The 25,336-nt window shown below is 35.2% G+C and overlaps 1 protein-coding gene across 9 annotated transcripts in view; it reads right to left on the reverse strand.

The window, feature by feature from the left end:
- Nucleotides 1–25,336, reverse strand: part of LOC137244680 (uncharacterized) — a 416,557-nt gene that overhangs the window by 385,289 nt on the left and 5,932 nt on the right. For 6 of the 9 annotated variants that reach the window (XR_010951154.1, XR_010951152.1, XR_010951155.1 and 3 more), the window contains exon 2: nucleotides 24,654–24,885. The exons of 1 other annotated variant lie outside the window; for it this stretch is intronic. The gene's annotated coding sequence lies outside the window, so the exon portion shown is untranslated. The remainder of the gene's footprint in view (nucleotides 1–24,653; nucleotides 24,886–25,336) is intronic. 2 more of the 9 variants (XM_067774046.1, XM_067774045.1) reach the window with 2 other exon arrangements.

Genomic DNA, 25,336 nt, shown 5'->3' on the forward strand with positions numbered 1-25,336 from the left:
GTGGCCAAGAAACTGGACCTGCTTCAAGCATTATGTAATGACGCCGTAGCAAGAATAAAGGAATGGCTGACCAATACAGGACTGGAGTTGGCTAGCCAAAAGACGGAAGTGGTATTAGTAAGCTCCAAACGGTCGGCGAACGAGTTAGTCTTAACTGTCGGGGATCATCAAATCACCTCAAAGGATTCCTTAAAATACTTAGCAGTGCACATTGACTCTAAGTTAACTTTCAAAGAGCACTTCAGAGCGGTGGGGGAGAAAATTACGAAAGTTAATGGATCACTTATGCGAATAATGCCTAACATTGGTGGTCCGCGCGAAGCTATACGTCAGCTATTGTCCACATTAACCAGCTCAATAATACTATACGCAGCACCAGTGTGGTATGGATCTAAACAGACCCATCAAAAATATATATTAGCAGCGTACCGACTTGCTTCTTTAAGAATAGCAAGTGCTTATCGGACGGTGTCCGACGACGCGATCCTGGTTCTAACCCGGAAAATCCCAGTGGACTTACTGGCAAGCGAAATGGCCGATCTGTATAACACTAATATCGAGCGACCATCTGAAGAAGACAAGAAAAGAGCAAGGACACAAACAATAGCTAAGTGGCAAGAACGGTGGGAGGCCTCGAGTAAAGGGCGTTGGACTTTCACACTAGTTTGGAACGTAGCTCAATGGAATGAGCGGAAGCACGGCGAACTGAACTACCATCTCACGCAAATAATGAGTGGACATGGCGGTTTCAAAGAGTATTTATGGAAGCGTAGGATAGAGGAAGATCCTCATTGCCCAATGTGTACCACAGAGTTAGAAAACGCAGAACACGTCATGTTCTACTGCCCCCGTTTCCACGAAGAAAGACTCACCTTGCATGGAGTCTTTGGGGAGGAACCTACCACGAGAAATTTAGTTTCACATATGTGCAGCAGGAAAGAATGCTGGACTGCAGTGAGCAAAATGGCATTTATAGTAATGACACGCCTGATGGATGCTGAGAGGGAGCGCAGAGAAATGCGCATGCGAAGCAGTGGTGATTAAATGGACACTCAGAGCAAATAGCGGGAACCTGGACGCAGGGACAACAGTAGGCTCTTAAAAAATGAGAAATATGGAACGCCACCCTGAAGTAATGCGAAAGTGGTGCTGGGGTGGGCGACGGTTCCAGAACGGGGCTGTTTTTTAGTCTACGGGCACACGGTTGGTCGCTGAGCGTACGTACGCTTGAAAAAAAGAAACAACAAGATGTTTGTTTAAATTTTTTTGTAAGCAAATTTGTGTAATAAGTAAAAAATGTTACTTTAGTTAATAAAAGTGTGTGAAAGGTATATTACCAAAGCAAAAAAGAGTATTAAACACCACAACAGCTTGGTTAGACATTGTTGAAGCGTTTAAAAGGCTAAAAAGTGTTGGAAACTAGAAATCACCCTTTTCTCTAGTCCGCTGTGGTTTAAAATTGCCTTTCATAATTTACAAAGGCACGGGGATGCACACAACGTTTAATACCTATTTTCCTTTGGTTTTGGGGACGGATATAGCTGAAGAAATTTAATTTTTTATTTTTTTCAATAATTGTTTGCTTTTTGCAGCGACGCTCGAAAGTAGCTTCGTGTGCAGATCTTGAGGCGTAGAGAAATTGTAGCTATATGAAATATCTTGTACGCGTCCATGACGCGTAGCCTCGTGTGCACCTTGCCATATTGTGGATGCTGCGGTTAAATTTGATAACTCCATACAACAAAAGGTTAGAGTAGAACGGAAAACAGACGCCGTTGTGTGGTAGTAGTGTCCTCCGCCTACAACATCGATGGAACTTTGTTATAACTTTCAAAAAAATAAAAATAAAATAAATATCAACTTGTTTACGGAAACGAAGATGGGTATGGACATTTTTTTTTAGTTCCGATGATGCGAAAGAAAGAAAGTGCAAAATATGTGAGCTGCACATTAGAGATATACCCCGCCGATAAACGCCGCCGCCGCCGCCGATTTTGGTCGTTTTTCGCACGCCGCCGCCGAATGTCAAAAATATCGGCACGGCGGCGGTGGCATCCGGCGCGTTACTATATTTTCTCGTTTAAGACTGTTTAGGCCATGTCGAAAATTGGTCGCATATGGTCGAAAGTGGTATCAACGGATGACCATCACTGCCAGTTATAAGAAACTAATTGCGAAATCTAACTCTTTCTAACTGTTCAAAAGTTATTTAAATACACAGGCGTTTTCGATGTCAGCTTAACACCGACTTTGCATCGCCCAATTTACCAAGTTATTAAAACAAAACACTAAAATAAAAGTTATATAATAAATTTATATGCTCACTTTGCTTTTTTTTGCAAAAAATTAATAATGAACAATGAATTCAAATAAAATGACCCAAGCGAATATGTTTTCAAATTGTCCTCAAGTTGTTAAAAAAAGCAAATTACCCAAAAAGGTGCAAAATTTAAAAAAAAATTTTATATTGCGTTCGGCTGATAGAATAAGCAAAATCAGTGATGCACAACCCTTTAGTAGGTTCTAGGGGCATGAACACTCCTTTGAAATGATTCTTACCTCATACTTAAGTTGAGGATATATGTACGTATGAGAAGGGTTTGAAAAATCAGTTGGGCTTACATTCAAGCATCTGTTGTTTATTTGCGAAACTATACAAAGCGTCTGAAATGTTAATTTTGATTCTCATACTTCATCCTTCAACACCCAAGTCTCCCGGTTCGACATTTCCTTAAGTTAGCGGCCCTATCCGAAACTAGTCCCTTGGAGTGAATCACATTGATTATAGCCTATCAACCAAGTTTAAATATCACCCACATGTTACGGCACCTTTTACAAATGTGAATACGTAGGCACATATATTTAACAGGTGAGGCTTTGTCCTTCGCAAGAACACTCAAATTGGTGAAGTAAAAGCTTTCCCAACACAGTAGAACTAATGGCCGTGTGTGCTACTACCCTAATGTAGTGGACAGTCGAACTAGTCTGAAGCTACGCGGTCATCCAAAATGAGCTCTTATCTCATAAGGCTGGTAAACAGCAGTTAATATCTTTCAACTTAAATCGGTCGACTTTCATTCCAAAATATCGTTTTGGTTTAACGAAGACTATTGAAATCAATGTTGTTAACACAAACGTTTATCCAGGGGTCCTTGTAAAATTTTAATTATGTAGATGCGCCGAGGATTATACTATTTTCACCCATGAGTTACGCATTGACATCCACTTAGACTGCTTATTATTTCGAGGGCGGCATCCTTGGCCCTAACGTTTCAAGGTGTTTCTCTAGTGTAGCTCGGCAGCATAGCGCGCCAAAAACATCCGTTAGAAAGTATTCGGAGCTACACCTAGAGCTTCTAGGAAAGTGACGTCGAGGAAGGTATGAGTTCGAAGTTGCAGTCCTTTGGCTTCTGTGCTGGCATATGGTGTGAGGGCAGGAGGCGTGGTAGCACCTGGTGGTCCGGATTGCTGCTGTTCGCACATCGGGAATTGTAGCTCTTAAAAACAGCCGAAAAAACTGGAGGCGCCCTGTGCCACAAGAGTCATGAGTGTTAATAGACCATTAATAGCAACCGAAAGCCGCCTTTGTGCGTGACCGCCAAGGAGCCACAAATAATTTAAAGAAATTGTGTTCGCGACGATTATTAGGAGTTAACCCCAGGTGAAACTACGCTTTGCACGAGATACACAGACACAAGTGTGACCATTTTATGTATCTCTATTTCTTTTCAGCAGACGCAGCAGTACCAATTCCAAAGACCGGGGTTTGCGGTGGACCGCAAATTATCTGGGTGGTCGGCAAGCATTGGTGCAATTTAGAAATGAAACATCAAAACCAAGAAGAATTAAACAAGGGGTGTCACAGTGTGGTGTCCTGTCCCCACTTTTGTTTAATTTCTACATATCTAAGCTACCTTCGCCACCAGAAGTTACTATCGTTTCCTACGCCGATGACTGCATAATAATGGCCACAGGATCAGGCCCACAGATCGATGAGCTTTGCAACAGAATAAAGGGCTACCTCCCTGATCTCCCCAGTTTTTTCGCCTCGAGAAACCTGGCATTATCACCGACTAAATCCTCCGCGACCTTATTTACAACATGAAATGTCGACCATTTTGAACATCCACGTCGATCGCACTACGCTACCGATTGTCCTACACCCCAAAATCTTGGGTGTGACGTTTGAACAGGATCTACATTTTGGTGAGCATGCAGCCGCAATTGTACCGAAAATCCAGAGCCGTAATAAAATCCTCAAATCCCTTGCTGGCAGTACTTGGGGAAAAGACAAAGAAACGCTCATTACCCATACAAGGCATTTGGCCAGCCGATTGCATGCTACGCGTCCCCTATATGGTCGCCATGTCTAAAAACTGCTCACTGGAAGAAGCTACAGGCCTGCCAAAACACTGCTCTCAGAACCGCTACGGGCTGTCTTCTTATGTCCCCAGAACATCATCTACATAATGAGGCGAGAATACTCCCCGTCGAGGAGAGAAATGAGATGCTAACCAAACAGTTCCTGTTGAATAACCAGAAACCTGGGTATCCCAACAGACATCTGATTGATGAGCCAACACCGCCTAGGGGCTTAAGGAGTTATATCCGTAAGCATTTTGATGAAATACAGCACCTGAGGACTCAGCCGTATGAAACAAAAAAACACAAGCAGGTCCTTGGTGAACTTCACAAACAGGCGTCGGACCTTTATGCCATGAATTGCCCGGTGAATCCAGTACTCAAAGAGCAGTATCCAAAACTTGCGGAAGAGGAGCGCATACTCCCCAGGGAAACGCGAGTCACTCTAGGTGAACTTCGTTCTGGATACTGTAACAGGTTAAACTCTTACCTATGCAGAATCAACCCCGACATACAAAATGTATGCCCCGCTTGCAATGTGTCCCCACATGACACCAACCATCTCTTTAGTTGTAATGTGGAACCAACGCCTCTAACACCCCTTTCATTTTGATCCACCCCTGTTGAAACAGCAAGTTTCCTTGGACTTCCGTTAGAGGATAGTGATGACAATTTGTGATCGGTCGCGGCTATTATGTGGGGCGAAGCACTGCTACAACAACAACAACAACAACCGGGGTTAGTTTCGAAGCAAGGAGCTACTCGTGAAAATTTTTTTAACGATCTGCGAGATTTTGAGGCAAAAACCCCGGGGATCTTTCCAAAATGGCCAAAACATTGATTTCCTTAAATACGTACAAACTAAACCTTTCCTAAATATTATTTTTTTAAATAGAAAAATTAAGCTTTTTAAAGTAAGAGCATCGGCGTGTACCGACGCGCCGACCACGCCGCCGCCGCCGATAAAGTGATCAAACCTCTACTGCACATGGCTTACAATAACTTCAAAATGTCTTTACGAATCGCAGAAGTCATTAAAAATTACAAAAAAAACTATTCAAATATTAAACTAATCGAATGAAAACAACTAGTATGCCATTCGGAGTCGGCATAAAACATGTATGAATTGGAAGATGAGCTCAGCATTCATCTCCTAGGAGTGAATCGCGCCAAAGTTGTTTTTTTTTATATGTTTTATCTCGTTGGTTTCAAATTTATATATATCTACTAAATTTTTAAAGAAATGCTAAGTTTCTTTTAACTGCTAACACTTGAATGGAAATTTTAGATTAGTGTCAAAATTAGTCACTGTTGCTCGAATTAATTTTACGATTTTTGGTTTTCGAGATATCCGATATTCAATTACTGGAACAATGTACACTGCTTCAGAACAAATCATGTATAGCTAAGTTGGAGTTATATCCTGATAGAAAATCTATCTGAATTTAATACAAAAATTGCATCAAAAACAGAAAATGATTTTACTTTGATTTGCTATGCTGATAAAAAATACATTTGAATTTAGATGCTATCGCAGAGGCGACTATAGAGAGTTCCTGATTAGGAACGTGTAATGTTACTTTCATCAAATCGATATTATTTCAATAAAACGAAGTAATACTATTTGCAATCTTCTATATAAAAAGAGGATTCACTTTACTACCAAGAATGTTTAGAGAGAAGTTGCATTCACTTAGAAACTCGATATTTCAGTTTAAATAAAATCATAAAAAAATATGATCAGGGAAGTTGGGGCAGCTAACTAGCTTCGATACGAAGTTTTCGCTATCTACGGGGCATACAAGAAATCAATGGTTCCGGATAGTGCCGGTACTGGTATGGCCTTCGTATTATTTCAAAAGCTCTCAGCACTTAAAAAATTATGTTAAATCCTTCTGTTGCCAAAGCAAGTTGTAATTTTAAATACATACAGAGACCGTTATAATGACTTTGGTTGATAAAGCAAACAATGCCTTCTTGTTGCATAGTTTGACTCTGCTACAGTATCCATACCCGAAAGCCTCTACAGCTCTCTCACACATTCGGCCGTCTACTTATCTCTCATCTTTTATATTATTTCTAATTGCTGTTTTTATGTACAGGTCCCTTTTTCGCTCTTATTTGGAAACCAAATCTATAAATAAAGTGTTGGTTGTAAAGATGGGGATTCGTACTATTAGCGAGGTTTGGACATTATAAGTCGCAGTGCTTTTGTTTAGCTATATTTTATTAAAATAATTTGTTAAAAATAAACGATTGTGAGCACACAAAGGAATCTATTTGTACCATGGCACTATTGTAAATATTTGATTAGAATTAACACTACATTACCGGTAGTTGTTAACATTCGCCAGATGGCAGCGCAAGCGCATGTAAGTTTATAGATGTTTGATTGATATTTGAGCTGATTTCTGTTGATATTTGATATGAGACTTTTATATTTGTTGCGCAAGATGCGCACGGATCCGGCTCGTTAGTCTTTATCTCGAATTGGTTTGACAATCTCGTGTATGTGCATGTGTAGCTTTCGTTTTTAATTAAACGGTTTTATTTAGGTTGACTTGACAGGCTGCGCGGTTGCACGGCCGGCCTTTGTTAACGAATTTTGTAATTAAAATTTAAGTAATTTCCCGATAAGCTACAAGCTTAAAACTTGGAATATTGTTCAGAACCCGATGACAATGCAATAATACGAAAGAAAAAAATCGTCGCTTGGTGGCGCAAGGATCGAGATATTCACAAAAATCGTGTTTATGGTCCGATTTGGCTCTTTTTTGGAATACATAATACATACAAGAATAGAAAGCGACCTATGAAAAAATCGCCGCTAGGTGGCGCATGGATCGGGATATTAATAAAAATCGGTTTTGTGGTCCGATTTGGCTCATATTTGGAACACATAATACATACAGGAATAGAAAGCGACATATGAAAAAAAATCGCCGCTAAGTGGCGCAATGATCGAGATATTCACAAAAATCGTATTTGTAGTCCGATTTGGCTCATATTTGGAACACATAATACATACAAGAATAGAAGGCGACCTATGAAAAAAATCGCCGCTAGGTGGCGCAAGGATCGAGATATTCAAAAAATCGTATTTGTGGTCCGATTTGGTTCATATTTGGAACAAATATTACATACAGTCCGGTAGAAGTGACATCAAAATATTTTGGAGATGGGGGAGGGACTTAGATTGTAACAAATTGTCAGGAAAGAGTCCTTGTAATAATGAGTCACTAAATGAACTTAATAGAATGAGAAATAATAGGCTATTAAATAAAGACTAAAAACTTGAAAATAAAATAATAAAAAAAAATTTTTAAGTTAAACGGTTTTATTGAAAACAATACTTACATGAAATAATAATAATACTAAAAGCTAGAAAATAATTAGGTAGGTCCTAGGTACTACTAATCACACTCCTCATCAATCTAGGGCGTTGATCACAGAATTAAATAAAAGCGTTGAACGCGTAAAATTTTTATTGATAGTCATATATAAGACCAACTGAACCCTAATCAGGTTATGCTACGCCTCACATTTTTAGAAATTTCACGAGCCCAACGCTTTTATTTAATGGTCTAATTAATGGTTAATCAGATTGATGAGGAGTGTTTAGCTTTTAGTATTATTATTATTTCATGTAAGTATTGTTTTCAATAAAACCGTTTAACTTAAAACAAATTTTTTTAATTATTTTATGTTGTATTATGTTGTAATTATGTTCTCATTGCATAAACGAAAGGGCAATCACTTTTAATTTTTGGAGACCCATGGTTAAAGTTGTAGCTGTTTATTTTAGAAGTAAATAAGAACGATTGAGAGATAGTCACCCCTATTCTGCATTTCGACTTGGATTGGAATTTTTTCGATTTGGCAACTTTGGTACATAGAATCCAATCTCTTCGGAGGAGTAGAGGAAGGTGAAGCGAAAACGTAAACAATCCTTGTGGAAAGAATAAATAAATCTTCATAAAGTATTTTAGGCCAGTGCAATGGAATTAGCATCCATAAAATTCAGAAAGTGTCAGCTATATTCGTGCAGGAATCCGTTTTAACAAAACTTGGTGGCCACGGCAGGGAATTGGCCAAAAGAACGACAAAAATACACTTACAATTATGAAAGCACTTCACTCAAAAAAATATAACACTGCAGCAATATATTCTATTGCTTTTTTTGTACAAAATGGCGTGTTTGCTACAAATTTTCTTTAATTTATTTTGTTTCAATGTTCACACATTCCGTACAAACAGCTGATTTCGAAAAATCATTTGCTCTTCCTCTTCTCGTTACAATTCCGTCGTAATGCAGAATACCCAACTTCGATTAAGCGAAGCGTAGAACGGGAACGTAATAGAAATGCAGAATAGGGATGAGTATTTATTAAATATCATTTACAATTAAAACAAAATAGAACTTTTATTTAAATAATTTCCTTAAATTTGGGGAGTTGTTCTAGGTTAATTTAAAATATTCAATGACTTTTTCCAATTCTATTCCCATTTAGTTAATTATAATTTTCATCTACTTTCGCCACTCTGATATATAATTTTAAACTGAAGATATTTTTAAATGTTTTGCAATATTCTGTTGTGGCTGTCCTCATCAATTAAATTTTACAACGAAATTAAATTATTTTGCAATAACACTTTTGAAATCAGCTCTCTAAACCGGCTGACAAAAACATTCTCTTAAATGTTTTTATTTGGTAAAATCGGTATCATATTTCTAATTTATTATGTCTTAAATATGTTAATTCAAACAATTAATATTGTTTGTTTAATGGAATTTTACCATTTTTGCTCTAAGACCTTAAATATTAAGAATTTTTGAGTGATGGGCAAATTTAGTAATTTATTGTAGAGCAAGAAGACTAAAATAAATTAAAGTGATTAACAAATACTACAAAAACGAAAGCCTGAAGTAGTGTTGGGGCCCGAGTGTGGGGGTACCTCAGCCTTGATTAATTCTTTCGGTGCTTTTCTTTTTTTAACCATTACCAACCCACATGTGTCTATCTGACATGATATTTTGGGTTTTAAGTATTAAGCTTTGCAAAAATTATGTCTTATATGTTTTTTTCGCCAATACAATTTTAGTAAAATAGTACTGATAATAAAAATATCTTAGCCGTGGCTAGTTGACAAATTGTCTACTATTCTAACGAATGAAACCAGAAGTGTCCAATCACTGCGCATACCAAAGAAGATTAAACAAAAAACATTTATTTAATTAAATTTCAACTCGTTTTTGATCTTCTCGTTTACGTGCTTTTAGTTCCTTCACACCATTATCCGCTTCGCTTTGATTTTTTGTTTTTTTTTGTTTTTTAGATATACAAAGTTATATGTATAAGCGTCAGTTTATCACATTGAAATCACAGCAAATTCAAAAATACAACTAAGAAACTAAAAGAAAATAATGAAGATGGGAAATTGAGAAAATTGAAGAAGCAACACTAAAAAAATATTGTCACCATAAAGTTGAGTTCACAAAATAAATGTGCCGTGACCATATGTCGATCCGAGTATATTACCTAGTACGCATACGCATTTTTCTTGCAAAGTTTTATTCGGGTAATTCCATCGCAAATGAATAAACGGTGAAAATCTTATAAAGCAGAAATTAACATATTTCGTGTACAAGCTAATTCCATTCCCAGAAACGAGCACCGTGATTTTTTCAGCTTTGTTATATACACACAATAAAAATAAAGAGCAGTGTTACAACTTTTCGGAGTGATATCAAAACTAGCTACACAAAGTACTCTGATAAAATAGAGATTATCCAGAGGAAATTTACCAGATTTGCTATGACAAGAGTCTTTATCGAAAATGACATTCCAAGTTACGCCTCAAGGAGGAAACTCCTTGACTTACAATCTCTTGCGGACAGAAGGTCATATCTGTTGCTGTTATTTGCCTACAATATTTTATCTGGCAATATTGACTGCCCAGATATATTTATTCTTTTTCGAGTACAGGAATCTAATATTAATCTCAGAAATCCCAGAAAGTTTACTGAGGGTTCACATAAGTCGCTTTATTCTTATAATGAGCCGATAGCCAGAATCATTCGCCTTTGTAACACAATCGCTCCGCAAATAAATTTTAACGACAGCCTTTATTGTTTTAAGTTAAGCCTATTTGCATGTTTAATTGAATATGTAAACATGATCATAGTCTGTAAGAAATTTTGTTTCGATGGCTGAAGTAAATAAATAAATAAATAAATAAATTTTGGAGTCGGCGCCGTTGCTCATTGCATCGCGTAATGGCAGATGTGAACAGCAAGCCGCAGTGGTAGGGTGGGCGCGTGATCCAGTTTTCACACTGAATGTCCTGAGTTCAAGTTCCGCCCGTTTTTTACTTTTTTATTTTTATTTTTATAATTTAAATTCTATTTTTATAATAGTTTTTGTTAACACTTCTTGGGGATGGAATTCACATTATTTTGATTTTTATCTAGAAAAACACCACAAAATGCGGTTTTAGCAACAACTTTTTTTTGTGTGTAACAAAAAGTTGTATCTATACAGCTTGTTTGCAAATTTTAACGAAATCTGCTAAGTGCAGTGGTAGGACATATATGTATGTATTTAACCGAAGAGGAAGTTTCAAAAGATGCAGGCGATTATAATCGCTTTTGTCGTATAAATGAAAAAAAAAAATATTTTATGAAAATGCCTACATACTTAAGTTCCGAGGTAGGCCTGGTTTAGTTAGCTAGCCTTTTTTGACATTTGATCAAATTCAACATCTTATGTGATAGAAACGAATCAAATATTTTTTAAGCAGAACGAAAGCAAATATTTCAAAGTTTAACTGCAAGTAAGAAATATTTCAATCGAGTGATTCGTTGTTGATTTTCAGCTGTATAAACTACAATTTTATGATTTTTTCGCACATTTTGGTATTTTTCCACGCCCCTATTGTATATTCCCTCATATTTCTAGCGGAGTTGTTACATTAATGCCTAGTTTTTCAGTGCGAGATTAAGTTACTTAGAGTTTAAAACTGCGCTTTTGGCCACTTTGACTATGATGAGCAGTCAAATTTTATATAAATGGCCATAGTGGCAGGGTATGGTTGAGATTGACTTTATGAAAAGCTTAAATTCGCATTGAAAAATTGAGAATAAGCCTCAAAAATTACAAGATTAAATTCTAATCAAATTTAGTTGTATGCTTGCACTGAAAAATAGGGCCTAAATCGAGATTTAACGATTTTGTTTTATAAGTTGTATAGATATAGATTATTAGAGCGTTAAATTCTTCTTTCTCTATGCACTTAGATATATTAGCCCTAAAACAAAATCAGCTGAGCAATAAGAAAATCTACCAAAATTTAAAATTTTCCATGGAAAGCTCGTTGCCTATGTTTTATGCAGTACTCATACAAATTTTATGAATCAAACCGCATGCAACCTGTTGATTAGATAACTGACATCGCACAAGGCTCCATTGTCTAGAGCAGGGATGCACCTTAACGTTAAGCTAATCGTTTATCAAAAAATTTCCACCGTTTCCGTTGAAACACTTCGAAATATTATCGATAAAGAAATTATCAAGATAAATTGTATCTCGTTTTTAACCGAAACGAAAAGCTTTCGTTAACGTTAAAAACGTTAACGAAAACGTGATACTTTATGTTTGAATTATGCTGGCAATGCTATAGCCATGGTGAAGCCGTAAGGTGGCAACAACGAGCGCACATACACACACAAACTCTATGTAATTTGTTTGTGTAATTCGTTGGTGGTAATGTCAAAAATACTCTGAGAAATGTTCGTACTGTCAAAATTCATGAGAAAAGTTGCAATCAGCTTGGATAATGCTTTCACCTTTAATGACTCCGCCATCAATCAGCTTTGCCAGCATAGTTTGAAATTAATAATCAACATAAACGATTTGATTTCGTTTTGATATGGCAGAAAACGAAACGAAATCATTTCGTTAATTTGATGATCTTAACGTTAATAAACGAAACGAAATGACTTCGTTTCGTTTATTAACGTTGATTATCGTAACGAAATGATATCGTTTCGTTGGTTAAGCATGCCTGGTCTAGAGATAAAATACTGACATACACATTTACAAACACATATACATACCTGTGGCAATTTGAAAAAACAACCTAATTCGAGTTAGGATAAAAGTGATATTCTGGCTTCATAATAGAAATCCGTTACAGATTTCGCTGTGTTTCTTACTCATAGCCCTAGCGCCGAATGGCTTCTAAAACATATAAGAGTTACAATGGTGAATTGTGGCTAGCTTTTCAGATAAAGGTCTATGTATCGCCATTATCCTAACTCGAATTAGGTTGTTTTTTCAAATTGCCACAGATATTTATGTAAGTATGTATAAGTACATAATATAAAAAAAAATTCAAGTTGTCGGTTTTTAAAGATATTTCTTTTTTACTCTGAACACATTTAATGTAGTTGACACAAGTTTAAGTGGCTTCTCAAATGCGTCGGCGGCTGCGTATAACAATAAAAAACACAAACATAAAATACACATAAGCTACATATGTATATATGTATGTATGCAAAAACTATAAGTTTGTATGAATGTGATAGTTTTAAAATAGTCGTGACGAGCTAACAATTATGGGAGTTTTGTTATGGTTTTTGCCGGTGGCAACCGATTTTTATCGAATTTGATTTCAATAGTTTTCTTTTATATTTATCTTTTAATTTTGAATTTTGTTTTCAAAAATTTGTTTCTTGCTGATTTGCAAATTCTTTTTGCACCATTTCTTTGCATTATATTTTGATTTTTTTGTTTGTTTTTACTTATAAAAAAATTATGTCAGCTCAATGTAACTGTACCGTTTTATGAATGAAATGTGGAATATGGCCTAATGATAGAGCGAATCTCATAAAAAGTTACTAATAATAATAAATAAAACATAAAATTACTCACACATGTCAATATATTATTTTAATTTTTGGTTTATATAATAATAATATATGAATTTACTTGCCAAAAATAGCAAACTTTAATTTTAGCTGCTTGCCGATTAGCCAATAAATCGTTAGAAGTCACATATGCCTAGAAAAAAAAATTGTGTTATGTAATAATGCAAAAATCTCCTCTTTTGAATCTTTCTGTTTCGTGTTTTGGTGTTAGGCTTTGTGTAATAAGGTCATGGAAATAATTAATCTTGAATCTGACCCAACTCTTCATAATTGAAATAATATAAATATAGTTTGAAAAAAAAAACTAAAAAACACGCAAATATGGTGCCTTTTTCATATCTACAATCCACTTAGATATTTGTGTTGATAGTACCGTAGCACAGAGATTCGTGTCTCCGCTATTAAGCATAACTCGTTTTGTAGTGAGTTATTTAACCACTGCAGCGAGTCTTCAATAACACTGGATCACATATTCCAACTTTTTTTCTGCACCAGAGACGCCATTATGAAATTCCTATGTAAAATCACTCCCTGATTCCGAAAATTAAGGTTATTTTTAATTCTATGGTAAAATTTTTGAGATATTTACGCATAACCGTTATTTCAAAGAAAAATTGGGTCCACTTAATCATATACATATATACCAAGAACGTATTGAGCAATTCCAAACGGTTTAAAGGTTTCAAAAGGTAACAAAATTTTCTATAAACTGCCTTACAACGCTTTTTGCTATATCCTGCAGATTCAAAGATAACGAACAATAATTACGGATTTTTTCAGTTTTTATTGTAAAAATATAAAAAAAATTTTACTTTGTGGGGAAGGATCTCGAAAACGTTTTATTATACTCAGTTGAGCAGAGCTCACAGAGTATATTAAGTTTGATTGGATAACGGTTGGTTGTACATATATAAAGGAATCGAGATAGATATATACTTCCATATATCAAAATAATCAGGATCGAAAAAAAATTTGATTGAGCCATGTCCGTCCGTCCGTCCGTTAACACGATAATTTGAGTAAATTTTGAGGTATCTTGATGAAATTTGGTATGTAGGTTCCTGAGCACTCATCTCAGATCGCTATTTAAAATGAACGATATCGGACTATAACCACGCCCACTTTTTCGATATCGAAAATTTCGAAAAACCGAAAAAGTGCGATAATTCATTACAAAAGACAGATAAAGCGACGAAACTTGGTAGATGAGTTGAGCTTATGACGCAGAATAGAAAACTAGAAAAATTTTGGACAATGGGCGTGGCACCGCCCACTTTTAAAAGAAGGTAATTTAAAATTTTGCAAGCTGTAATTTGGCAGTCGTTGAAGATATCATGACGAAATTTGGCAGGAACGTTACTCCTAATACTATATGTACGCTTAATAAAAATTAGCGAAATCGGAGAAGGACCACGCCCACTTTAAAAAAAAAAATTTTTTAAAGTAAAATTTTAACAAAAAATTTTATATCTTTACAGTATATAAGTAAATTATGTCAACATTCAACTCCAGTAATGATATGGTGCAACAAAATACAAAAATAAAAGAAAATTTCAAAATGGGCGTGGCTCTGCCCTTTTTCATTTAATTTGTCTAGGATACTTTTAACGCCATAAGTCGAACAAAAATTAACCAATCCTTTTGAAATTTGGTAGAGGCATATATTTTATGACGTTAACTGTTTTCTGAGAAAATGGGCGAAATCGGTTGATGCCACGCCCAGTTTTTATACACAGTCGTCCGTCTGTCCTTCCGCATGGCCGTTAACACGATGCAGCACAAATCGACATATCTTTAATGAACTTAGTTCACGTGCTTACTTGAACTCACTTTATCTTGGTATGAAAATTGAACGAAATCCGACTATGACCACGCCCACTTTTTCGATATCGAAAATTACGAAAAATGAAAAAAATGCCATAATTCTATACCAAATACGAAAAAAGGGATGAAACATGTTAAGGTACTTGGATTGTTTTATTGACGCGAAATATAACTTTAGAAAACACTTTATAAAATGGTTGTGGCACCTACCATATTAAGTAGAAGAAAATGAAAAAGTTCTGCAGGGCGAAATGAAAAACCCTTAAAATCTTGGCAGGTATTACATATATAAATAAATTAGCGGTATACAACAGATGATGTTCTGGGTTACCCTGGTCCACATTTCGTTCGATATCTGGAAAACGTCTTCACATATACAACTACCACCACTCCCTTTTAAAACTCTCATTAATACCTTTAATTTGATACCCATATCGTACAAACTCATTCTAGAGTCACCCCTGGTCCACCTTTATGGCGATATCTCGAAAAGGCGAACACCTATAGAACGAAGGCCCACTCCTTTTTAAAAATACTCATTAACACCTTTCATTTGATACCCATATCGTACAAACAAAGTCTAGAGTCACCCCTGGTCCACCTTTATTGCGATACCTCGAAAAGGCGTCCATCTATAGAACTAAGGCCCACTCCCTTTTAAAATACTCATTAACTCCTTTCGTTTGATACCCATATTGCACAAAGGAGTTCTAGAGTCACCCCTGGCCCACCTTTATGGCGATATCTCGAAACGGCGTCCACCTATGGAACTAAGGATTACTCCGTTTTAAAAAAACTCATTAACACCTTTCTTTTGACACCCATATTGTACAAACAAATTTTAGGGTCACCCCTGCTCCACCTTTATGGCGATATCTCGAAACGGCGTCCACCTATGGAACTAAAGATTACTACCTTTTAAAATACTCATTAACACCTATCTTTTGATACCCATATTGTACAAACAAATTCTAGGGTCACCCCTGGTCCACCTTTATGGCGATATCTCGAAAATGCGACCACCTATACAACAACCACCACTCCCTTTTAAAACCCTCATTAATACCTTTAATTTGATACCCATATCGTACAAACACATTCTAGAGTCACCCCTGCTCCACCTTTATGGCGATATTTCGAAACGGCGTCCACCTATAGAACTAAGGCCCACTCCCTTTTAAAATACTCATTAACACCTTTCGTTTGATGCCCATATTGTACAAACAAATTCTAGGGTCACCCCTGGTCCACCTTTATGGCGATATCTCGAAATGGCGTCCACCTATGGAACTAAGGATTACTCCCTTTTAAAATACTCATTAACACCTTTCTTTTGATACCCATATTGTACAAACAAATTCTAGGGTCACCCTGGTCCACCTTTATAGCGATATCTCGAAACGGCGTCCACCTATGAAACTAAGGATTACTCCCTTTTAAAATACTCATTAACACCTTTCATTTGATACCCATATCGTACAAACGCATTCTAGAGTCACCCCTGGTCCACCTTTATGGCGATATCTCGAAAAGGCGACCACCTATACAACAACCACCACTCCCTTTTAAAACCCTCATTAATACCTTTAATTCGATACCCATATCGTACAAACACATTCTAGAGTCACCCCTGGTCCACCTTTATGGCGATATTTCGGAACGGCATCCACCTATATAACTAAGGCCCACTCCCTTTTAAAATACTCAATAACACCATTCGTTTGATGCCCATATTGTACAAACAAATTCTAGGGTCACCCCTGATCCACCTTTATGGCGATATCTCGAAACGGCGTCCACCTATGGAACTAAGGATTACTCCCTTTTAAAATACTCATTAACACCTTTCATTTGATACCCATATCGTACAAACGCATTCTAGAGTCAACCCTGATCCACCTTTATGGCTATATCCCTAAATGGCGTCCACCTATAGAACTATGGCCCACTCACTCATAAAATACACTGTAATACCTTTCATTTGATACACATGTCATACAAACACATTCCAGGGTTACCTCGGTTCATTTTCCTACATGGTTATTTTCCCTTATGTTGTCACCATAGCTCTCAACTGAGTATATAATGTTCGGTTACACCCGAACTTAACCTTCCTTACTTGTTTTTTTCTCTCTAAGCTTGTAATAAAACAAAAAAAAAACAAGCTTTCATTCAACAAAATCGACGGACTAATACAAAAGTTATAAGCATTCAAGAAAATATATCCATTTAAACTTAAGTACCCTACTGGTACATATGTGTTAGTATTCGCTAACTAACTGATATACGAATACTAAAACATATGCACCAGTAGGGTACTTAAGTATTAAATGGATATATTTCCTTGAATGCTTATAACTTTTGTATTAGTCCATCGATTTTGTTGAATGAAAGCTTGTTTTTTTTTTTTTTTTTGTAATAAAACAGAGCTTAGAGAGAAAAAAAAAATCTGCAAAAAATAAAAAGTTTTCGAGATCCTTCCTCGCAAAATACAAATTTTTTTATATTTTTACAAAAAAAATTGAAAAAATCCGTAATGATTGTTCGTTATCTTTGAATCTGCAGGGCCTAGCAAAAAGTGTTGTCTGCAAATTTGATTACCTTTTAAAAGCTTCAAACCGTTTTGGAATTGCTCAATACGTTCTTGGTATATATATGATTAAGTGGACCCAATTTTCTTTGAAATAACGGTTATTCGTAAATATCTCAAAAACGTTACCATAGAATTAAAAATAACCTTAATTTTCGGAATCAGGGAGTGATTTTATATAGGAATTTCATTATGGCGCCTCTGATGCATGTTGGCTGTAAACCAGTGTAATTGCCGCTAGATGGGTCTAACTCTCTTTTGCACGCCTAGCCTAGAGAGTTGTAAATAGTGTTGCCATTTTGGTGCTTTTGGGGCCAGATCTAGCCCTTTTTTTGCGTTTAGCTCCAAAAATTTCTGTTTAGCTCCTAGAACTTTTTTGGGCCTCTTTAAAATGTTTGCCCCTATTTGGCTCCAATTCTACTTCGAAAATTCGTGTTGTGAAATGTGTAATGTGTTTTATGTGTGTCGAAGTTTTATTTTGTTTATTTCGTTGTGTATGATGTGTCAACTCGTTACTCAACTGATAACAAACACTTTAATCGATAAACTGTAGGGCTGATTACATTCACGACGGCGGTATAGCCGCCACATCTGTCACATTATTTTTACACATGTTCTTATGAGTGTAGTTATCTTCGGCGCGACAGAGCGGCACGACAATCAATAACGAAAGCCGTTGTAGCCAGATTAAACATAATTCTATTTTCGGGAAGCGACAGTGAGTGGCGTCCTTTTTATTTTGTCAATAAACACTAAAATAGAAGTAAATAACAGATAATAGAAGCTAAAATCATTCTTTTGGGCGTTTTTTATCCATAATTAATATTTTTTTCTAAATTATTCGCAACTGTTTGCAGTAATTTATATTGGTGGCCGCCGCTTTCAAAGTAATTAAGAAACCAATGTTTGGCTACGGTTGTCGTCAAGCTTTGCTTTATTGTGGTTGTGGTCTGTAGACGCCGTGTTGAATGTAATCAGCCCTTGTTTCATGACTCATGAGGTAGTACATTTGCTTTCCGGCTTGTGCAACAGCATAGTGCCACCTTCTAAGAGTTTCGACCCTTTAATTTCGGATTATTTTTCATTATACCTTTGAAGGATATATACGAATTAAAAAAGAAGATACATGTATAAAGGAATTCATGGAAAGAAAGATACGTAATATATGTCGAGACTTCATAATTAAATTAATAGAGCAATTAAGGCAACGCTTGCCGCACAACATAGAAACGCTTAGCAAAATAGATTTATTTTCGGTTGAAAACACAAATGAAAAAAAAACAAGTATATAAGAAATTTGAAAAATGTGACTTCAACGTTAAGTTTTGGGTTTGATGTTAAACAGTATAATTCGAAAAGCTTGTCGATTTGCGGTGCCACTAAGTAATGCTGAAGTTGAAAGAACGTTTTCAAACATGAGTTTGATTAAAAGCAACTACAGAAACAAAATGAATTTCGTTGTGTTGAATTCGCTTCTGACCATAAGAAGTGGTCTTCATAGCAGTGTGAAAAATACTGCTTACTTTTTAACGATACCTTACCGCCAAATGCCAAAACAAAAGCTAAAAAAACGTATTTTTGTTATTAATAAATATAAAATGAACTATAGCAAGTGAAGGTGTCTAAGTTCGGGTGTAACCGAACTTTATACACTCAGCGTGAGCTTCAATTGTACATTTCATAAATGACTTTTCTACATAACACGTGGCACCGCCCATTTAAAAAAAATGTCTCCCCATTTCCTCTTACAATAAAACTTGATAAGTGAAATATCATTGATTCAATACTATTTTTTGCTAAGTCATAGCTTATTATTCTAGTCTACGACCCTTTTAAACTTGTTTTATATCTAAGTTGCGGTAGTTTTCAACCGATCCCGTCCATTTTTACTAGAAATATTTTCTAATTTCATTACGATATGCTAATTTTTTTTCGAGTTATGGCTCCCAAACATAGAAAATTGCTTAGTCATAAATGGGGTGGTGCCACACCCATTTTCAAAAATTTTTGTGTTTTCCAATTTAATGTTATAATTCAATTTAGAAAGTAAAATTCTATTGATACAAAGCTTTTTTCCCTAAGATATAGCTTATTATTTTCGTCAACGACCCTTTTAAAAATCGTTTATATAAAAGTGGGCGTGGTCTTCAACCGAACTCGTCCATTTTTTCTAGAAATACTTCCTGCTATATGGAAAATTTGTGTACCAAATTTTATTACGATCCGTTAATTTTTCTTCGAGTTATGGCTCCCGAAACATAGAAAATTGCTTAGTCATAAAAGGGGTGGTGCCACGCCCATTTTGAAGTTTTTCCTATATATTATTGTAAATACACTTGGGAAATGAAATACACTTGGGAAATAAAATACCATTGATATAAAGCTCTTTTTTGCAAATATATAGCTTATTTTATTCGTCCACGACCCTTTTAAAAATCTTTTATATAAAAGTGGGCGTGCTCCTTAACCGATTTCGTCAATTTTTCTTCAGAGCATTCCCTATAGTAAAGGCAACCTCTCTGCCGAATTTTGTTACGATAGGTTTAACGATTTTTGATATATGATTAATAATATCTGTAAAATTGATTTTGTCACAAGTGGGCGGTGCCACACCCATTTTAACAAATTTTTATAATGAGTGTCAATATCAGTCCACACGTCAAATTTCAACATTCTAGGTGTATTATTTACTAAATAATCAGGTTTTTTGTGTTTTCCAAAATGTTATACATATAAAAAGTGGGCGTGGTTATCATCCGATTTCGCTAATTTTTAATACCAATATATTCTGATAAGCTCGTGTACCAAATTTGGTGAAGATATCTCAATATTTACTCAAGTTATCGTATTAACGGATAGACGGACGGACGGACGGACGGACGGACATGGCTCAATTAATTTTGTTTTCGATACTGATGATGTTGATATATGGAAGTCTATATCTATCTCGATTCCTTTTTACCTGTACAACCAACCGTTACCCAATCAAAGTTTATATACTCTGTGTGCAAAGCACTCTGAGTATAAAAACTGTATTATTTATCTACCTCTCTTGTACCTTACTTTTTTTTTTGTGAGTTTACTGTACCTTTTTTATATCTTTAAGTTTGATTTGAAATAAATGTGAAAACTTACATTGAAAAATATACATACGTATACTTTTAGCTTTTTTGCAACGGGCTTTGAAATTTCCTGAAGAAATTTAGCTCTTTCTTTCTTTCTTTTCTTTTTTTTTCAGGCAACACTTACAAACAAGCATCGTACATACAAGTGAAGCTAATATAGGCGTGTTAAAAAATCATCAATGAGCACAAATTAATTGCATCAAGAAGCGGACCTCATGTTTATAGTTAAACAAAGTTTTTCTGAGCAATACTGGTACCAGCTACTACTGAATCAATTGCATTTAATATGTCATTGACCTTAAAACTAGTTCGAAAAATTGTCACAATAAACTTATTTACTATAATGAAGGTTTTAATATCTTGTGATGAATCATATTCGATTGTGATTCATATTTTGCAATACTGATGTTCATGTTTATTGGTTCTCAAAAATTTCTCTTTGATCTTAACTAGTTAGTACGTAGACCTGATTTTATTTAATTCGCATACGGATGTGGCTGCAAACTTTTCGAATATGAGACATTACATTTTTTTGTTTCATGAAACTCCCACTAATACATCTCAAATACTTAATTTAAAATATATGCACGAAATCAAAATCTATATGGACGTAGGGGTGGTTATTAGGCAAAAAGTGTACCACTTCATCCTTTCAAATCCGCCAAAAACGGTTGACTGGATCAAGTTAAGGCATTCAAGGGGTGAGGATAAGCGCAATACAAAGATTTATAGCTTCAAAGCTTCCGCAACCCAATTGTCAACCTCACCTACACGAGGGGAATCCTCTTACAAATATGAATGTATCATGTATGTAAGCGAGGCTCTGGCGACCCCAAGTTCCTCATAGGAGTGGGATGGCCTAGAATGTTTAATGTGGTTATATAAATCGTTCCCAAGATGGTCGGGCTAGTTCCTTAAAGGTGCTTTATTACCGGAACGAATCGGATCTATATCCGGCAAAGGACCATCATCATCGATAGCAGTCCCCAAAACTTTCGGGGGGGGGGGGGGGGGGGGCGTTTTTGTCGTTAATACAACAATAACAAGTTAAGGCACATCATACAAGGGTTAAATTTAGATAAGTTTATGAAGACTATAACAAAGTTGGTTCCTGTAGTCATTTGTAATCCTCCTTTGTTGTCTTATACTCTCTGTTACACTATTGTTCTATCCATTACTTCTTCATTTTCTTCACCTCTTTGACAACTAATCTCAAATCAATAATTAATTCACAGTCTTTGGTAAAAGTACAACCTATGCCGAAATAGTTTTCCTTGGTTGAACCCTCTAGGGGTGTTCGTGTTGGAGTCTCGGTGTTGGTATAAATGCTCCATATGGCTGTACCGGAAGCCTTTTCTCTTTAGTATTGAAGAAGCACCATTTATGGCTAGCATCGATCCTCCGATATGAACACTATTAGCCGCTAATTTTTTCCCATATGATATGGATTTTTGTTACGTTTCTACAAGCGTACTTCTAAGACTAAGGAAAGCAAGAATATACATAGTCGTAATAAAGAAGCTCTTTGAAAGTAGTATGTACCCACGATCTGGCACACTCCCGCTCCTTTTACCAAGGCCTTGCTCTATTGGAAAAGGCTTGCGCTTCCCTTTTTTTTAACTTTTTCTGCGCCTACTTTTCAAGCCTCTCTTTACTTTATCTGCTAACATAATCGTCATCCAAGATATGCGATAAGGTGAGCGTGGAAAGACGACGATAAGTAGTAGGACGTATACTATGACCGTTGCCTTTGGCTACCTTGATACCAGGGTAGACAAACAAGGCGTATTTGGCAGCACATTCGGAAAATACAGCCTTTGGAATGATTTTCTACTCCAGCTTAGAAAATATCCAGTTCTAGGTTTAAGCATGAAAATGTGGAGCAAATAACATCAGCAATAAACCAATCCCAAAACGTGCAACCGATAGGTCATACCGACACGTAGATAAATAGCGAGCTATTTCAAAAATGTGAAATTTCGAAGTTATGACTAGCTTCGGCCTTCTCTATTCAATTCCTATTGAACTGTGCATTCGGTAATACCTCCAAAAGGTTTATAGGTCTTCGATGTGTAGTCTGTAGCTTTATACTTAGATTATAAAATTTGAATACAGTATGTAAATAAATGTTTATTATAAATATGAGCCAGTAAACTACTCCCTAATAGTGATTTTATAGTTAAAAAAAATAATAATAATAATGGTCAGTAGAGCCATTTTTTGGGGTAACATCAATCCGCTAAACTCATCACAGGGCACATCGTACTGCCGCTGTGGAAGTGATCGTATCCCAGCAGACACAGTTTCTAACGTTAGAGAAATATTGTAATTTTACATTAGAATTCTAATGTAGTTCTCTAATGTATTTCTATTCGAAAACTAACTAGGTTAGAGAACTAGGTTAGAATTTGACTGTGAAACGATTCGAATAACACTAGAAATGCAATGTTATGATCATTGTCACAGTTATCGATTATTTGCACGCCATAATCACTCATCCTTAGTGTTATACAAACAAAATAAAAATAGTGAGAAGTTGTGTGGAAATATTATATGTTGCGAAATAAGTTTTTTTTATTTATAATAATATACACTAGTTAGTGAAAATTAATCAAAAAAAGTTAAAAAAGAAAAACGAGCAGATTATTGAAGTGCTATTTGAATGGCATGAAGAAAACGCTTCCTCATCCGTACCTCAAACCAACGCTGAGCTCAATCTTTAAGTACGGTTTTAATTTAGTATAATAGAAAAAGTCTTTGAAATATGTTCAATCTTAATACATAAGCTTATAACCAAATAAAAGTACTTGATATAATGAAACAATGAAAATTCCGATGATTTTAAATAATTGAACTTAATTGCGCATCACTTCAAAATTCTCATTAGAAACTCATTAGAAATTGACGTTAAAATTCGACTAGAATTCTAACCTTTTTCTCGATATTGAGATCGAAGTCACCTTTTTGTCGAGAATGCTATAATTCGCGACAGTTTCGCAAATCGTCCTCTAACCTTCTACCTTAGAGAAATACATTAGAATTCGATACACCTTCTAATCGTTTTCTAACCTAAATGTTTGTTGGAATATTGATAGCTAAAAAACATTTTATACGAAAAACAGGACAAAGTCTAAAAGGCACAACTGAGTATAAAAATATTTCTATGAATTGTTGGCACACAACAAAAATTGCTTTTGTTAGATTTTTTATTTCCATACTTCTTAAAAACGAAAAATACGAAGTCAATTACTTTAATAAAACCGCTTGATTAAATGCGCTTAAAAACTATTATTTCTGGGAGTGGTGGGAATAAAATTTTTGTGGTTAAATTAATTTGATAAATAGTAATAACGTTATTTTTATTTTGTATTTGTGGCAGTTGATTGATTATTCGGGTTTGGTTAGCAACGTTGCTAATAAAACATACACCTGATTTTGTAATTCGAGTTTATTAAATGACTTGAGTCGCATGAAATAATTTGATAAATTTACTTCGAATTGCAATAGAGCTATTTATATGCATAAGCTTCACAATAAAATTAAAATAAGAATTTTTGATATTGAAAAGAAATTTTATTTCACTAAAATGTACGTTACTGCATAATGCGCGTTAAATCCTCTCTGAGCACTTCAAATCAGCTCCTTGTTGAACATAAAACTCCATTCTTAGTACTTTGCGTCAGTTCCCACGTAAGCACAACGCTTAAGCTTATTTCAAACTTTATTTATATTAATTTGAATAGTACAAATCTAAGCCTGTATGAACGTTTAAATTTCTAGACTATAAAATAAGTTTGTAAGCTGTTGAGCAATAGTTACTTACCTTGTTCTCTTTTTCTGATTCTCTCTTTTGCGCAATGTAATAACAATTAAAAATTCTCGCGTTGCACACAATTTTTTGTTGTTGTTGTTTTTTTTTTTTTTTTGTACAAAATTAGAAATACAATTTTTACATAAAAATTAGTTTTTTTTCAATTTCGTAATCAATTTATGGCAGTGAAACACAAAAAAAAACCAATTTAACTTGATGCTTTTATCTGATCCTTTGAAGAAAACTTATTTGCACATATATCAACGATTCAAAATTTATTGAAATACAATTTGATTCAAGTCGGATTTTGACGAATTAGTACCAAGTTTTTGCATTGTTTGAAAAAACAGAAAAAAAGAATCATTCATTATAAAACTACTAGGTAAGTTTAAAAGAAAATAATGGTGTTTAAAATTTTTTTCTAAAAAAATTATTTTTAAAGGGTTTCGCTACATTGCTTTTCCCATTTTCGCCCTGACAATGTATATACCAAATTTCTCCCTTTGCAAAAATAAATTTAAAACCATTTTTTCTCACCAAAATGAGCTAATCCGGGTTTTAGTAATACATTTTTTCCATCCAATCATTTATTAAAATACTAAAGTCATTTTGGATTAAAAAATCCGGTTTTAAAGAATTACGTTTTTAAACAAAAAATTGTTATAAAAAAAGGCGCACTTTGATACATTATTTTT

This window comes from Eurosta solidaginis, chromosome 3, assembly GCF_040869045.1.
Source record: "Eurosta solidaginis isolate ZX-2024a chromosome 3, ASM4086904v1, whole genome shotgun sequence".
NCBI classification, from domain to species: domain Eukaryota; kingdom Metazoa; phylum Arthropoda; class Insecta; order Diptera; family Tephritidae; genus Eurosta; species Eurosta solidaginis.